The sequence below is a fragment of the Bombus bifarius genome, unplaced genomic scaffold (assembly GCF_011952205.1).
Source record: "Bombus bifarius isolate JDL3187 unplaced genomic scaffold, Bbif_JDL3187 scf7180000007990, whole genome shotgun sequence".
Classification (NCBI taxonomy): Eukaryota; Metazoa; Arthropoda; class Insecta; order Hymenoptera; family Apidae; genus Bombus; species Bombus bifarius.
The window spans coordinates 598,572-612,085 of NW_022884371.1; positions in this window are offsets into that span (position 1 = coordinate 598,572).

Consider the following 13,514-nt stretch of genomic DNA (forward strand, 5'->3'; position numbering starts at 1 on the left):
AATTTTTTAATTAAACCGTCCGATATCGGTCACGCACGCGACTGAAACGCCAAGTTCGATATCGATCATCGATGAGGCAACGGTTCAAACTTGTTAATAAATGGGATAGGAGGGTGGGGGATCTGTGTTATCGAAATTCCTCTCGTTTTGGTGCAACATAACGAGTTAGTAAATCGTCAACGAAGGAATTGTGTCACGATTTACAAACGAGCGACTGTCATAGAAAGAAAAAGGAACTCCTTACAAAAGTATAATTAATTTGCGAGCTGAACGTTCCTCGGTTGTACTCGTTTCTCGATGATGCGTCCCTGAGCCGGAATACGCTCGTTTGAAGACGCAAAGGGTTACTTCGCGTTCTCGTCGCGAGTGCCTGCCTCTTATCGACGCTATTTACACGGCACGGCTATATCCCCGCGAATCGGAAAGAGACTTTAATAAAAACCGTAGCTGTGCTGCTCGAACAAATGCAAAGGGAGAAAGAGAGAAAGAGACAATAGAAAGAAACGACGTTGAAATACAGGTCATTCCGATTAAGTGCGCGCGTTTCTGGGGTGCGTTAAAACCTGTGTCGGCACAAGGTCTCGTTTATTAAAACCGCGCGACCGGAATTGACCTTAATCGCGTGTCTTTTTCGACCATCTTCCTAACGATTCCGCGAAACGCTTCTTTACAAACGTGGGCCGCGTTATTTCGCACGCGAGGCCACGCGTGCGAATGCGTGCCTCGAGTTTCAAAACGCCTCTTTTGTTTGCAAGATTTTTCAATGAGATGAACTCCAGCTGGTTTGCCCGCGGTCTTTTTGGATGATCGTTTTGTATAGTCGTTGTCGATCGATGTAGGGAAGTTACATTAGTAGCACATACACAAGTTTCGCTATGTATGTAAATAGTCAATTGATATTAACTGTTCATGTTACTAATTGAATATTAGATCGTCCGAAATGTTTTTTTCGTTTTATAAGGAAATAATAGATGCACAACATTTTTCGTTTCATATTATTTTACCGAATTACGTATGGTCCATTTTGTTCTATCAAAATAAAGGTCACGACGTTCGACAGATTGAGTTTCATATTTGTATCAAGATGCATTGCGTTGTAAAAGACGTATCTGTAAAAGAAAGACACTTCTCGGACAACCCAATAATATTAGATGACTATAATCATGCTTAAAGAACGATAGAAAAATGATTAAGAGGCTCTACTGATAAGACGTATATATTGGCTTGGCAACTAAGTGATTGCGGATTTTGTCATTAGACGGTATTGACAAAATGCGCAACCACTTAGTTGCCAAGCCAATAGAATTTCGTAGAATAGCGATTTAATCGCAGCTATAGTTTAGGATAAACCGAAAGCAAATATCAACGCGTTTGTACACGTTATTTTAAGATACAATATATAATCGTTTATACTTGAACAATTATCAAATGCTGTGGATTAAAATTCAAGGAGTATGTGTACTTAGATTCTCCGCAATTTCTTACATTGATTTCGATCTCCGCTCGAGCCCATGGTTTTCTATGGAACACGAGAAGTAATCGTTCTTACGTATCCATAAATTGCGCGTTCGAGCCTACATGGAACATCGTTTCTCGCCGAAGATGGATATCCCCTATCGCGGCACACAAATTTTTTACCAGTAGATAGGCGCTCGTCTCTCAGGATTTCACCTGGAAAGAAACGCTCTCACAGCCCTTCATCCGCGACCTAAATATCCGAATCGGGTGGAGAGGCCGGCGGAACCGGCGCAGTCGTGAATTTCTGTCCGAAACAATTAACCACCTCGAACAGAGAGGAATCGTTTCCTGCAGCTTCTCCTCTGGCAGCCTCTTCCTCTTTAAAAGACTCGCTCGAAGGAACGGGGACGCTCGTTTCGAGCGATAAAATCGACTGATGTAGCGGTCTGCTGGTTTTCTTGTTTTTCATAGTGCGGGCACACGCGCTCGTCCGGTTCTTCCATTTCTTCCACGAAGAAATCGCCATCGTTAAAATGCACGCCGAGCGGTTGCTCGCGACAATTGAGAATCGCCCTTCGAGGCTGCTGCGCGAGACCGTCGCCGAGCGAAATACAAAAATAGGCGGCAATCGTGGCTGAGATGTACACCGGCAGGAAACTATGACCGGATGTTCGGTGGCGCGTGACACGAATGCGGAGGTCCGTTTGTAACGCCGGGACTAACGTCGAATCGTTTAAATATTCCGTCGATATTCAACGGTAGCATCGAACTGCTTAAATTTCGTGTCTCAATAGAGAGAATATGGAAGGAGAGCGAGAAAGTTCGATCGACGTACAATATGGTGAACAGGGCTTAGGAACAGGCGTTTCGCCGTCTCAGTGGGCAGAATAGTAATTTTAATCATTTTCTCTTACTTGATTCTCAGCTTCTTCGAGCTTCTGCATTCGTAAGTATCATTAATTGGAATATTCTTTGTCTTGAGTAATCGCTTAAATTCCGGAGCCTCGTCGACAGGATATTGGTTCGTGGTTTTAAATAAAACTGTGCAAATTGATATGAATTGATCGATATTTCACTGCTATCTCATAGTTCGGATTCAGTTCTCGTAGAACTGGCGTAAATGTTACGCGTTGTACTTTTGCAGTTTTGAAGTTCGCTGTGTATCGTGCAGTGAACGAATACATATGTGTTCCGGTATTGTACCGAGTCGAATAGTCAGATAAGAGCTGATGTTAGTCTACGCGGTATCCGGTGATTTTTCATAGTCAAACAGTGATTCTAAAACAGTCTGTAGCGTTCTCGAACAAAAGCATCGTTTACCTCCGGCGTTCCACTTTCCAAATCGTAATCGGTTTTCCGGCCAGATAATTAGTATCGGGTAATTAATTTCGATAAGAAGATTACAACGTTTGCCATAGTTTACGAACCACGTTCAATCGTTCGGCTGAGATAGTCGTATGCTCGATGTATGCACCGTGAAGCGTTGAATTCGATTAAAAGCTCCGTTATCTTCTGGAAGTGCCAAAATAGAAGTTACGTTGTTGCGTCTCAACTTCCACTTGCATACTTTTTAATATTCTGCTTAGCGTTAGTCGAAAAGAAACGAAGACGTACGATTTGTTTTTCAGCCGCTGGATGCTCGACCTATTTATTTCCTTCAGAAATAAACCCGACGCGAGAAAATGTGAGAAAACCTTCGTCTCTGCCTCCGCTTCTCATTCTTTTACGATTTGTGCAATCGGACGCTTACATTTCGTCGAAGGTTTCTTTCGTTTTCGTAGCGTGTGTATAATGTTCCTGACGTTCAGAACGTGAAACCTTTCGAGAATTTGAGTTTCCCATACTCGATACTTTTCAGTCTCACGGTACAACGCAAATCTGAGAAGACACAATTTTTTGAAATAAAATTCACAATCTCTCGAAAGTCTATTTGCTAAAGTCTAACTGTACGCTCCTCCGTGTGACCTAAATTCTAACTTACCTGTAACTGCAAGGGGCTGTGATTCAGGTAGTTCGACGAAAATGCGGAGAATCAGGGGTAACTGAAAAATCCGAATTTTATTTCCTTAGCGCAATTCGTACTCGAAGCGAACCGTTTTTCCATCGTTAGATTTACAAGGTGCAGAGCTTGAACAGTCGTGAGAGATTTGCTAATCGATCTGTGTTCCTCGAATACAGATAAATGGAGCTACGCGAGTCTCGAACCAACTCGACAATTAACTGTTCACAGCCGTGAACGTGGTGAAGCGATACGTTGTTATAAGGAAGGTAGGATCGCAGCAGAGTCGCGGATGAATACTGCCTCTGTTAGAAGCTTTGCTCAGTTCCCATCTTGCGATATGTACATTCGTAAAAAGTAATATGCGGAACAAGCATAAAACTGCGGTGCAGATTTACTACGTCTTCTTCGTTGTTGGTTTTCCTGACAAGAAAAGTAATCTAGGATTATGTATGTATAAGGGCCCGAAAGTTACGGCTCCCATAGATACGATATCTTGACGTTTCCTTTAATACAAAAAGTTGCTCGAAACGTCGAAAGTTATGCAGAACGTGATTTATTAAAATTCTCAGATTTATGAGTCCATTGTCCCTGAAGACTTCCATTATTATCATCCTCGGCGCGTAAGTCGTTCTCTGTTCAACGAGTCGTTTACCCGACCCATCGTGACACGCTTGCATTCATTATACCTGGCAATCGAACATCGAATGGACCGAATAGCTGACCCAGTTCGGACTCGTTTTAATTTCAATACTTTTGCATTCGCGATTACCAGTAGTTGAAGCATTAGGTCGTCCTGTGAGTTACGTTTTGGAACGCCAGCTTCGATAGAAGAATAGTAGTACTACACTGTATCTTATGCTGAAATAGCTCCATTATTTTTAACAGAACCAGGAAATGGATTCGTTCTAACTGATCTGCATGACTCGTGGATGATCACGTACCTACTCATACTCGTATGGAATTCACTATCGATATCGCCATCGATTCAAAATTCTAAACTTTTTCTCCGTCGGCTAACAAATATTCCAACATAAAACAATCCTCAAACTGACTTCTTCCGAGATGCTTTAGCTTTATGAAACACGCAGTGGCTTGAAATTTTTCGTGGGTAGCGTATAAGCATTGGCGGTCTATTTATTACAAACTTTTGACACAAGCAACGAACCTAGCGTGTCGAACGTACCGTTACCTAAACTAAGACGACGAAATATGTTTAGACGACGTTAACGCCTGTTTGAAAAGTATAATTCATCGCGCATCGTGCCACGACTTTCGCCTACTTTCCACCAAAGAAGGGACGCGTTATTCGCGAACCACCACGTTTTCATGCCGCACGCGAGGCGGAGATGGCTTTCTTGTCTCCGTCCGCGAAAAGTACTTTGGTTTCTCGAAACCGCTTGACGATTCAAGTCTTAGAATCCTCGAGGACTCCTTGGATCACGATAGACGCTTCTTCTTTTCTTCTTGCACGTAGAAAGTAGACGTCGTTCCCGTCGTTCCTGAAGCGAGCCAAAGGTTGAATTCAATCTTCTAGGTGTATACACAGAGAATCGTATATGTGCCTCTATGTTTCCTAGGTTGCTCTTTTCTAAAGCGTTCGTATTTTCGCTACGTTGCTCGGCATGGCCATTCCGGATGATGGATTAACTTTCGACGACGTTATTTCCCACGGCGATGCTTCATCGCGTCGCGTCACGACATGGCGCGTTTCGTGTCTGGTTTCTCAAATAATTAACATTCCCATAAAATTCGCCCGTTATCGTTGGCTAATAAAATTCTTTATTAGTTTGCGGTGCTCGTTACGCTAGTTCGGATGAAAGTGGACGATGATAAAATTGTCCGTTGTTCGTGGCCGACAACGATACTTGTTACGGGGTCAAACACGACGTTAGAAGCATCGATATAACTCGTTCCCGGTGATCTCGTTACGAGCAGCCGAGAGAGGCTGCCTTATCGAGTTTCGAAAGCCGGTAGAAAGGTTCGTCCAGCTGCCTGATTCAATCGTGAGATTTTATTTTGCAACGGCCATAACGGTTATGTTTTACGCCGTTGCTAAGCCCGCAAATGCTTATATCGACTGGATGGAATGTTATTGCAAGCCCGTTGCGCGCGGACTCGAATCAAATTCCAGGCATAATGAAGCAATAGAGTTGGCTGTCGGTCTTTCCCTTTTGGCATCTGCTCGCATTGCTCGCGTTTTCACTGCGTCCGTCGTGAATTAATTACTGTTAGCGCGCGTATTCGTAGAACGCGTTTCGCGTTTTATTCTCGATCCTTATCGTGCAATGGCAGGATATTTTCATCGGAAATGTCTCTCATTCGATACGATACGTTGAAATTAAATTTCATATTGGCCACGAATTCCTATATCGTATACAGAACATTTCAATTTATATTGTACAATGTGCGGACGACGCGAGTAAACGTATGATACGCGTAAACAGTGCAACGATGTTTTTAAATAATAATTATTCACAATTTAATTGGTATTTATTGTTAAACGAGTAACGTTTACGAGAGGAAATGTCCTCATTTACGTTCGTATCTGAAAGAGAATGAAGAGGCGAGAAAGAAGGATAATGATAAGTAGTATACGCTTCACGTACTTCGTATGCTTTATTTTCCCACTTAACTTTAAATCCTCATTCTGAATCCATTACTTTGACACTACATTTTTTTTACCATAATTCAATCAACACTTTTAGCCCCATAAATGATCTATACTTGGTATAAGCTTCTCACAGCAAGAACTTCCATTAATTGCAAATCTAACCAAAAAACACTTATCGCTGCGCTTGCCGTCTACGTAAGAACTATTACGAGCACTGCTTACTCGGTGAAATCATAAAATCTCGAATGGCTATTGCAATTAGGTCGCTGTCCACTTAACCCTGATCGCTTATCGTCGCTCGCTTACGAAGATTCCATCTCTCTAATACCCGCTAATTGATTCCACCCTTAGTATTTCGTTTCCACTCTTACGTTATTAACTTACAGTCACATCATTCTCTCTGGAATTCGGTACTTCGAATCACAATAAATAACAACGGTCGATTTTCGTCGCGTTCTAAAACCACCTACGAATATCGTGAAACATCTGCGCGTTGATCTTGCTTGTATAATTAATCAGCGGCGACAACAAAAAGAGGAATGACGTTTACAAGATGCATTACACCATCCTTTGCCTTTCATCTATCTTCATTCGACGCCTTCACTCGTTTTTCGTCTGGTCCTACAACGTTCGCCTCTGTTTCGGCCGGTCCACGTCCCTCTTCATCGTGTGCGATGGTCTTCGTTGTCATCCTTCGTCGACGAGCGACGCGTACACTCTCGTTCAGAAATATTAGGACACTTGCTTAGGTCTCTCTTGCGTAATTCGGCTAGAGTTGTCAGTGAAATTTCACAGGTCGTAACCTACGAGTTATCAACGCCGATGATCTTGCACATTTCCACGATTTCGTTCCTCGTGTTCGTCTCTGACTTTCCCTAACTGTATATGCATATTCGCTGTACACCTAAGGCAAAACGAATTATGCGCGCCGTATTTGATAGCAGAAGGCGAGTTCATTGTCTCATATCCCCGGAGAAATATATTTTCCAAAATTCAGAGTGCATTACGGTAGACATGGTCCACCGTAAGGGAAAATGAATTGTGTACGCTGTATTTGACACTAGCAACCGAGTATAACGCGTCTGTCATGTGACCAAATACGTACTTATGATCGAGGATGTATATGTAGTCGTCGGACCGATTTTTTCGAACGGAAACCGAATCGTGGAGCAGAAAAACGACGATGCGTCAATGCCAGGCTGGGACATCTGGCATCGTCATAAACATTCTTGCCGCGTGAAACCGCTGAAACCGTGACGGAGGACACGACCAGTAGCGAACGTACTATACAGAGGAAGAGATGAAAAAGGAAAGAGAGCGCGCAGAAAAAGTACGAATAAATAGGGAGAGGAAAAAGGGAAGAAAGGACGCGTAGGTGTCGGTGGGAGTTCACTGTGAAAACGAAGGGGAGTAAAGCGTAGAACGAATAGAAACAAAAAGGTACGGGGCAGGGAGAAAGAGAAGCGAGAAACGATGGACAGGTTTCACCGGGGAAAAGGGAGACTTGGAAGGAAAATGAGAGGGGCGGATAAGAGAGGTGCAGTGGCACTTAACGCTCGAGATGAGCGTCTCGAGTTGAACCAATTCTCACCCAGTGACGTGATCGTTCCCGTGAACTCTGAACCGTCTAATGAATCAGCCAACGTTTATAGAAACCATAAATAATACGCGCACTCTGGCCAGACGCGTCTCGAGCAAGAAGTTCGGCAAGGAAAAGCGTCATCGAGTGTTCGCGCTATACTTTGCTCGAGACGCTATTGTACGACGTAGCGAAATAACGAAGTTGGTGGTGTAAACTCGTAGGATTTCGTAGGAAGGTCTCTGTCTCTTTGAAGTTTCGAGGAAACATTAACCGACCGTTGAAAATAACTTGTTTTTCTCGTTTTGAGATGGTCGTTTAATTTATTCGCCGTAAATCACGCGTACTACCCTTCGTAGTTACTTCAACGACTTTGGAAATCGATGAACGTTGTTCAACTAATTTATATTTGGGAGACGCACAGCTTTGTCGAGTATTCAATGTTGAAGCGTATATTTAATTATATTTCAAGCTACACTTAGGCTATACGTTCAACCCTGCTACGATCTTTCATTCTTTATATTTCAATGTCATCGTCATTTGTAATATTTCATCTTTTGATGCAGTTCGAACAAGCAACTCTACGTGACTCCTTCGTACGTTGCTCAAATTTGAGATATTTTTTAACTTTCCGGCGCTAGAACTCAAGAACCGCAAGAACGTTGCGAATGTTTTAATTCGCGGCCGTGACATCACGGCAAGTTCGTTCTCTGTCCGAGCCTCTTGTATTAGCTTGTCCGAGAAGTGTCTTTCTTTTACAGACCCGTCTTTTACAACGATGCATCCTTATACAAACATGAAACCTAATCTGTCGAACGTTGTGATCTTTATTTTGATAGAACAAAATGGATCATACGTAATTGGATAAAATAATATAAAACGGAAAATGTAGTGCATCCATTATTTCCGTATAAAACGAAAGGAACTTTCCGGACGACCTAATACGCAAATAGATAAATCGAGGTTCCCCTAGTGGACTCGGGATCGTTTTTGGACGACGATGATCATGCAAGCACTTTGGCGAGAAATTTCGTGAAAGGGCATAAAGAAGAGGTTATTTCGCCAATGTTGCTATTGTCCACGGTCCTGCTTGAAAGTTGAGGTCGTTCCGCCTGTCCTCATCTATCTCTCGTGCTTTATAAACGCGCCGATCTCGTTGTTCGCGAGCTTCAAATATAACCCCGCGCTATGGAATCTAAAAGTATCACGGTTCGCTCGTTATGAATCACCGTGCGCCTCAAGTAAACTGCACATAACGGAGCTGGTCTTGAGTCACGTAGTACATATACCAACATGTACGCAAAATAATTAAGGTGCCCACACATCGTGCCTTCCGCTTAATTTGTTTAACCCATTAAGGAGCCAAGTTCCATTAACGCAACGTTCCGTTCGTTTTCGGTCAAATGTACAGTGCACACAATTAGATTCTATTTAGTCCGCTTAGCAATTACGAAAAGGAATTTAGAGAATTTGACCACTACATTTATTTTTCCATTGCCGTTTCTTTTTCCATCTGGTCGTACAATTTTACGAAGCTTCGTTTTATGCGATCGAGTTTTTCATCAAATTATAGAAATTCTTTTTATGCCGCATAACGGGCTTCTGTAATGTAAAAAATTTTACCGTAGCTGTTGCCCAATATTTACACGGTACTTTACTGCTTGGTAATTCCTTAACCGGTTAACCAACAAACTGCTCTCTGTTTCTCTAACCGTTCAACATATGCAAAGCTTCAGAGTCCTCGATATAAATGCTACCTAAACCTGGTACAAAATTTCAATTTTCTCCAGGGTACAAATATCTCAATTATTTCAACTGTGGTTAGGAAACAAAGCAATTTGGCGGAACATAGGGACGACCTTCGAAGTGGAAAACTTCGCGAAGCTCATAAATGGTCTGCCAAAGTCGGGCTCGGTTTCTTGGAACTGGCGGGATGAATAGAGTCTGCGGCAAAAGTAGAACGTGTCGTGCAACGAAAGACGAAGTTGCGAACCGTAACGCCGGTGGAAAAGCGTATTTCGACTTTAGAAACGCGTGCACGCGTGCCGCGGTTTGCTCGCGCGGTTTCCACGATGAAAAGGAATCGCAGTATTCACGGTCCACGAGATTTGCGAGGGATACAGGCCTCTGCGTAGACGGCACTGCGCAGACACTAAACAAAGCTCCCCCGAATGAATACGCGAGAATTTAAAGGGAAGTGCGGCGGATGCGGCAATCTTTAGTATTCAGCGCGACCGACGCAAACGTTTAAGAATCCCGCGGCAAACGAGAGACGAGCGTGCAACAGCCCGCTGACTTTTCATCGGAATCGTCTACAGTGTGATCTCCAAATCAATGTTTCTCTTCGCATCTCTTTTTTCTTTCGCTTGTACGAATTCGTGGTCGGTTTGGCGTTTAAATTTTTCCACGTAGAAACTGTTTATACACGCGGTTTGTCGAACGAAGGGAAAACTGATCTCATGTTTACAATTGAAAGCAAGATCTTTTCAGTTTTTTCGCACAGAGATAGTTTGAAATCAAATTTTACAAATCAAATTTTCTCGTCTTTTTCAAACCACCATGACGTTACATAAATACTGGATTATGTAAAATGCTGTTTCGTAACAGTACCGCGCAAAGGTTTAATAATCCGAGCAAACAGAGGAACGTAGTGCCATATTCGGATTAGCTGGAGCCTTAATTTTCAAGTTTATGCTCATACGCGTCAAGTAACTGAACTTCGACTGTGCGTTCATACGACTCAACATGGAGTTCAGAATTTAGATAGCTTTGACTAATCCGAACGAGGCTCAATAGCATCGACACGATGTACCAAGTTTGCCAAAGTTAAAAATATTAAATGTGCCGCGACACATGAGCTAGAGGACAATTCGAATCATGTTGTTGTTTTACCTTGGAGTATCAACATCGTTAGGACATACACAATGTAATAATAAATAAACTCGGAGTAAAACAATGTCGCCACTACGTGCAACCGCCAAACAAAGTCGAATTTAAATTTTTCGGCGACCAGTATAAATAAACGAACGCGTTCGTAAGGTGATCAGTTTTTTAGTCTCAGTCTCGAGCGATTTTATTAGCGATCAATACACAGTCTTTGGCGAATCAGTTAGCAGCAAGCATCTTAGCGAACGTTCTCTGTATTTATTAATTATTTTTAAATATATTTGACGGTTTCAACATGGAGTTATCTGGTCATTTAAACGACACGACCAACCATCCTCTACAAATGAACGCTAACTACGTAAATATCGATGAATTATGTAAAAGTAAAGGAAAACGAAGCAACGTGAAAGATTGTAAAACGGTAAACGGTTAGGCTGTGCGTTTCAGCGTCGAGGAAAATCGATCGCATAATCACGAACTGAAAGACGTTGCACAGCCCCGCCGTCCCATGTCTAATGACGTAATTAGGGATGAGTTATTCCCGACTAGGCCAGAAGGCATACCTATTTCCTTGCCGCTGATGTCATTGCCAGAGAAATTGTTATCCTTCCTCCGCTCTTATTACCACGTGTATCCACGTAACGCCTATCGTAATCAATTCTATGAACACGCGTGATTTTTTCATGTCACGCAATGTTGAACGAAGCGTTAAATCGAACGGAAAAGGAAAGGCCGTTTTATATATACAATATGTAGCTGGTAAAAATAATGCAGAAAAGGAACGATTATATCGATCGTCCGACTGTAGGCATTGACGTGCGCGAACCTTCCAAGTTTCATTAATTTCGAACAAGTTGGTCTGCGTTCCCCTTGTTAGCGTTCGTGTGTAACACTCGAGCGAGCCACCATTCTTGAAGGATACGAGGGGTGCAAACTGCACGTGCCCCGATTTTTCATCGTTTCACGGATCGCCGATACGTTTTCGTGACTTCTTCGTACTCGTCGCGAATAATATCGCAAACGTTTCATGTTCATCTCCCTGGTTCTCACATTGTAAGTCACAAGCTAGAAATTCTCGATAAAACCGGAGAAGTGCAACAGATTGGTAAGTTATTGTGCAGAAAGTATGTAGAACAAGACTGTTCACAAAATTTGTATCATTGAATCATCAACTGATCGCGGCAGTTTGAGTATTTCGTTTTAGAGTATAGGATTTTATTCAATTTCCTATACTTGGAATGTGGAACATTAAATAAAATGAAATATCTAAAAGCCAAGTGTCCTATGTTCCAAAATGCGAGAATTTCACGACAAACTCTTTGATTCTCTCCTTTTTTCGTATCGATTCAATGATAATTAATCTTAGAATATACCATTTCATTTAGTCTTCTATGTTTAAAGCATACAACGTTACGTAACGTTAAATACGTAAAAACCAAGTGTCCTAGCTCACCGATAACAGTCGAGTTCATCGAGCCCTGGCGCAGAATTTCACGAAATAACCTTTCCCTCTTTCACCGTGTCGTCGTCGCCTCTCTCCACATCTTCCTTTTCTTTTTTTCCATCCCTCGTACGAGCATTAGGCAACTCGTCGATAGAGGGTTGCGTATTATTTGTTCCTCTACCGATACGTCGAGACAGCTCCGAACTTGTACCGACGTCCCAGACGGCTACGTCGCATCGTTTGGATGCTCCCAGCGGTTCTCAGCGGTTGTACGCTCGAGTGAGGTTTATCGACACCACCCCGGAAATTCGTCGGAGGGCGCGTGTACGCAACGCGTGCACTATGGCCAGGATTGAAATACGCTCGGCGTAATATCGCGTCGCGGAAGCGGCAGCGGTCTTCAACTCGGAGCTTTACGATCTCGGCCACGGGCAAAGCAGCTTATTTTAGACCGTCGCGTCGCCAGCCTCTCGTAATGCTTTTAAACGCGTTTCGCATAATGTCCTGCCTGTAATTTCATTTTCACAGCCACCAGCGATTCTCAACTGCGTAACTCTCTGTTTGGCCAGTATTTCCTCGCTGTATTTAGTCGCTACGGACACTCGCCGCTGCAGCAGATTAAATTCTAGTCGTTGTCTGTACATTAAATATCAGTTGGCTACGGAGTTTCTCGATGTTTGCTGGACATATGTGTCGCTGTAACTGGATTCGAGGAAAGAGGTTCTGGACTTTGGTACAGCGATGCACGTTCTGCTACAAGGAAGTTTCCAGGTTCACAGGAAGACACGTTGTATTAGATAGTCAATTTTCACTTGATGCGTTTATCCTGTAACTTTACCACCGTTCCTTGGGTAGTTTGTCATTGAAAAGTTTGATTTTTCTGCCGTTGAAAAGCGTTCTACTTTGAGGCAGATACGAAGGAATCGTTGTTGATGCGTGACTTGCGAACAGCGTTTCATAAAACGTGAAAGATCTTATTATTCGTTGAAAGTGAGAACGAGATAGAAAAATTGATTTGAAGATCGCGATATGGTTCCATTTATGAAGCATCCAAGGTTGTACTATACTAACGACAATACAATTTTTAAGAATATTCCTATTTTGCTTTTGAAGCTACGTTAATAAGAGAGCAACGTAATAACATTTACAAATATATCTTTCATCGGGTAATATCATATTCGATGAGCCAGTGGATTTACATTTTACGACTTTTTCTCGTTGGTGAAACGTCTCGAAAATTCAATTACGAATTTCCTAGCAGAACGAATGTTTGAGTTCTCGCCCGGAGAAGAAAGTTCGCGTGTATTTAACACGAGTGAGTAGGCAAACGTTAAGAGTCTCGTCCCAGATGAATGTCTTGATGCCTCAGTCTTGATGAATGAAGAAAACGCGACTGTCTACGATCCTCTGGAGAATTTTTACCCCTTTTTCTTACTAAATTACTAAACATTCGAGAAGTCTAATTTAGTTTCCAATTCTAATTCTAATTAAAATCTAATTTAATTTTCACTCGTTCGAATCGCTTTCCAAATTC